Source organism: Haemaphysalis longicornis, unplaced genomic scaffold (assembly GCF_048455015.1).
Source record: "Haemaphysalis longicornis isolate Haplotype H1 unplaced genomic scaffold, Haemaphysalis longicornis Haplotype H1 scaffold_10, whole genome shotgun sequence".
Lineage (NCBI taxonomy): Eukaryota > Metazoa > Arthropoda > Arachnida > Ixodida > Ixodidae > Haemaphysalis > Haemaphysalis longicornis.
Window position 1 is genome coordinate 144,654,697 of NW_027526204.1, and position 4,934 is coordinate 144,659,630.

At 48.4% G+C, this 4,934-nt stretch overlaps 1 pseudogene; it reads right to left on the reverse strand.

Moving 5' to 3' along the window:
• Positions 1 to 3,926: 3,926 nt before the first annotated feature.
• LOC144160140 (transmembrane protein 208 pseudogene) lies at positions 3,927 to 4,475 on the reverse strand (annotated as a pseudogene).
• Between the last annotated feature and the right edge of the window lie 459 nt (positions 4,476 to 4,934).

Genomic DNA, 4,934 nt, shown 5'->3' on the forward strand with positions numbered 1-4,934 from the left:
AAAGGATTGGCCGAAGGACATTCGTGGAAATTATGTAAGAAAATTAAAGAAAGAAGATTCGGCAACGAAGGGGAGGCAGAGAGCGGGAAGGCAAAGGATACAGGCGCAGACATGTTTTTAAGAGCAGCCCGCCATCTTGAATTAGCTGCTAGCACGGCAGACGGCGTGATTCAAAGATGAATGAGTGTACAGCGCGGCAAAGATCCCCGCGGCAAAAACCCAGTACTGTGGCCCCAAATGATAATATTAGAGGAAGAGTGAGTGGGTGGGCCAATTGATTAAAAGGGTTTTCCAAATATCTTTTTCGTAGGGAGGCAAACCGTCGGCAGTGGAGGAGAAAATGTTCTATAGTCTCTAATTCATTGCAAAATACACAAAGGGGTGAAGGGGCCAGATCACAGCGGTACAAATAATAATTTAAATTTGGTACGCCACAGCGAAAGTTAGTTAGGCTAACTTAGCATTCGCGTGATTGGCTAATCCGGCACTTCCAGGAGAACCGGTTGCGGCGTGAGCGCGTGGAGCGTGCATGGTTTAAGATGGCGGCGATGATGATAACTGCCCTGGGAGAAGCCGGAAACTTTGCTATTGTTTTCGTGAATTCGCCATTTTAAGTGGAAGCGTGTTCTGATCGGCTCTCAGCAGTGTCACGAACTTCCGGCTGAATAAATAGCTTTGCATTCATTCGCAGTGCTGTGACGTTTCGTATAACGTTTAACAGTAGCGGCGCTGACTGACTGAATAAACTTTATTGAAGTAAAGATGCAGGAAAGGGAGTAGGGGAGAAAAGGATGGGAGAATGATAGGTGGAATTCTTTGTTCAGTGCTCCAGTGGCTTCTACTCCCGTCTTCACCCGGCTGATAGGTCCTTTTGGATCTGTAAGTTGAGGTGTCGTTCTCCCTGCTCGTGCCGCGGACCGTGCCGGCGCCCGTCGCGTGTTGCTCCAGTCACCGGGCCCTTGTCGTCGGCCACCACCCGCGACACAACACCGGTTTCTTGACTTCGAACCACGTCATATTCATGGGTGGAGTTGAGAAACTTGGCGAAAAGAATAGAGAAGGATGACGTTTCCCTTACAGGAAAATACCTTTTGCGTAACGCCTAAAGGTAACGCTCTCTTCATGATTTTATCTCTATGATACTAGTTATCGATCTCTAATGAAGCAGAAGATAGCCATCACCTAAAGCACGACACTACACAAAATCGATATTTAAATTCCCTTTGGTGCTGTTCTTCTGTCTTAGGCGAACCAATGGTCAGTGTCACTGACCGGAATCTCGAATGTTGTGTTCGACGCAATATTTGCCACTTCATCCCTAGATGAGGTACCTCTAGAAATTATCTAGAAAAAAATTCCCCCGCATTTCCCCGAGGGGGAGAATGTGAAAGTGCGAATGCACGGTTGTCGGCCCGCTTGCGGCGCTTGCGCTCGGCCCCCGCAGCCCACCGCCTCGCCGCCTTCTCTTCCATCTCTTCCATCGGGTTTGTAGTATCACGTGTACACCACGCAGTTATCAAGACGCTATAACGCCGCTGAGTCGCCAACGCACGCCGCTGACGACGTAGTTTGAATGCGTTAAAGATATAAAGCGCGTTACTGACACCGATATCAGCGTCGCGTCCGTGGCTTATTCGGTAGAGCGTCGGGCTGCGGCCCGCAAAGTCCTCGGATCGAAACCTGGCGCCGGATGCTGTTTGTTTTTTAAATATAGAGGAGCACTGCGGACGCCGCCGCCGCCGGCGGTGGATGGTTTGGGGTCGCTTATAAAGTGCATTCGCACTTAAAAAAGGAGCAATAAACATTCCTGAGCACACGGTGTGCAGTTCGGTACCATTTCTACCATGGATGGAGTACCTCAGCCCAGGTACCCTTGCGACCTGGCCGCGGCCTGGGCTCGAAAAACCTGAGCCTTGTGGTTCTTCAGTTGGGAGATGGCCACTGTGCCCTCCCACTTCTGATCGATGGGGAAAAAGTTGGAGGGGAGTGTAATACCACAGTTCTCAGATCCTTGAATTTCGATGCTCTACATTCCAGGGGGCTACTACCCGGCTATAAAAGAAAGGCCATCATATAGAATAAAATGTCTTGGAGTCCACCTTCAATGCGAGCGGTTGTTTCTACATCGTGCATTTCGAGGCCGTCGCCGTCACGACACTGCAGGGAGGAATGGGGCTGTTTGTACATTCTCACTTTACGAGGTACGGTGTGGATTATGTAAACCACAAGGCGGATGCAGGGAAATATTGAGGTAGGAAGATAATGTCGAGGCGTGTTCTGTGGGGGAAAGGATAGTTTGTATGCGGCGTGAAGTGAATTTAAGGGGTTAACGACGCACGTAAAATAGGGCAATCAAAGAAAAAAGACATTTCAAAGTACTGAGACAGGAATTCAGCGCTTTCTCGTCATTTCTTTTTTAATGTCCTATTGGCGTTACAAATAGCGCAAAACATCCGACGTAAAGTGGTGGCGCTGAGCCTTACTGTCACCGTCTTCATCGCCGATGCCTCCGCCGCTTAGAAAATAAAGGTCCAGTTTATTAGCGTGCTACCAAACCTTGATAATGTACACCGCACTCACCTCCGATCCTGGGTGGTACTGGGTGACACTAGCCATTGGGACAGGCCAGGTTGCGTCTGTGCGACGGGAAAATAGTGTTCTCAGCAGTAGGACTTCAAAGCAACACCTCGAGATATAAAATCCCGTCGTTATTTTGTTAGCGGAGCTACTCGTGTGTTCTTTGTATGTTGCGAACTCTCAGAAGATTGTGTCGTGTGTCCTCTGATGTATCAGATTCCTCGTGATGGTTTTGTTTCACCATTCAAAGACAGCGTATTTTTAGGTAGAATTTGTTGACATTTAGTCACTAAATAAAGTGCCTTGCCTGGACTCAGCCCATCTTCAATTTTCGTGCGTGCGTAGACTAATTTAGCGAAGATTGAAAGAACAACGAGCATTTGTTAATATGCTGACGATCGAACCCCGTCCCGCTGCACCGCAAACTGCAGTGATAGTCACTTTGTCGAAACGGTTAACACTAACGGCAGTACTACTGCGGGGCTTTTACTTGCAAATTTATATGAGGAGGCCAGAATCGCTCATCCAGGTTAGTTGATTTAGCGCAAGTGCGAAGTGTGACGAATTAAAAAAATGGGTCCAATCCACGCTGTGAAGATGGCTGCACTGCGAAGCTGTAAACGACACCCCCAACGATTATTTATGTTGCGTCACGTGAATTCACAGGCGCTGACTACAAAACCACCGTCTGTCTCCCTGTCTCCACGTGTAGCTTAGTTGGCGTAGCTTAGTTGCAAGCCGACGTGCTCTCTCACCGCTTCTCCTAAGGCCCATGGAAGATCCATGGCGGTTTCATTAGTTTATTTGTGTAGCCTGGATGTAGCCAGTAGTAGCCTGGGCCGTTTCTTTGTGTAGCCAGTAGTAGCCTGGGAGTTTTCTGCTGGCGTGTACACTATTTGTTTTCGTGGTTAGAGAGGTATATACTGTTTCGCAGTATTACAGGCCGCTGCCACCTCCTAGATGTGAAATCTCCTTTGAAGTCAAGAAATAAAAATAGGCCAATGTTCCCAGTGGTCAAGTGAAGAATGTGATCTAGAAAAATGACAAAGAAAAACATAGATCATGGACACCAATCTCACTCACGCAGCAAAGAGCGTGATGGACGCTCATGAATATCTAGTTGTATGCAACACTGAAAAATCCTTTTATTTATATGTATAATGACTAAAAGTAAAATCAAGCTCCACGTTCAAAGAACAGCATTTACATCTGCACTCTTAAAAGGTGACAAAGAAAAGGTGTGCGTAGCTAACAGCAAAAGCACTTGGATGAAAGGACGCCTCCTAATACCATCTCATTCCGGTTGCACGAACCGACGTGTCCAGTTCAAAGCGGTCACCACTGTGCTTTCAAAGCCGTCGGTTCTTGCGTTCCAATTTCTTCTGTTTCTTCTCGTCCATCTCCGGAGGCGGTGGCTGAAAGAACCACGGCCCCAAAAAGTTCACCCAGAACGAGTAGCACGCGTAGCCAGGAGCCGAAAGCCAGAGGAACCAGGCGTACGTGGAAAAGAGGGAAAGCGTCTGCACTGCAGCAGTCAAGATGATCAGGTCCTTGAGGTGCTCCGCCATGCCGCCCATGCCGAGGTCCATGCCGCCGTCCAGGAGCTGGCCGCTGTCCGAGTACGACGCGCGGGCCATGTACCGCATCGTCTGGACGCAGCCGCCATAGACCATAGCAGAGAACAAGAACAGCAATGCGTATGCTAAGGTCAAGGAGTCCCTCCACAGTACCAGGTGGGCCAGAAGGTTTGAAGCCGGCGCTGAAATCGCCATGATAGCGTAGAACTTGATGGTCTGCTTGTTGTCCTCCACTATCTGCTTCTGGCCCTTGGTTGCTTGTTTCCGCTTGTGGGCTGCCATTGACGCCTTGCCTTCAGATCTTCTAGTCCAACAGAAGACTTGGGGGTGAGGCAGCTGCGACGTGGGTCTGCAGAATTCCCAGAGAAGCGCTTGGCACATGTCCACGTAGTGGATTGCCCAACGCGTTCGTGTTACTAGATCTCGATGGTCATGTGGGGTTGAGAAACTCATTCAAGGTGATAGCACCACACCTATACGTAGCCTATATCTATGGTAATAAATGCATTTTGTGGTTTTGACTATCTATTTTCTAAACGGCAATGACATGAAACCTCCTATGTACACCAGCGTATCCTTGTGGTTCACTTTTGCTATTGCCGATATCTTCATCCTCGGAATCTTATAGTGTATTATTTAAATACCTCATATAATAAAATTGTTCTGTTATGATTAAAATAGGCATCATTACCATCATCCCAGTGAAGTTCTTCCAACAACTCTGCTTCCAACTGCTTCTACCCGTCGGAAGCGCCGCCGTGCGGATCGCGGACGGTTTGT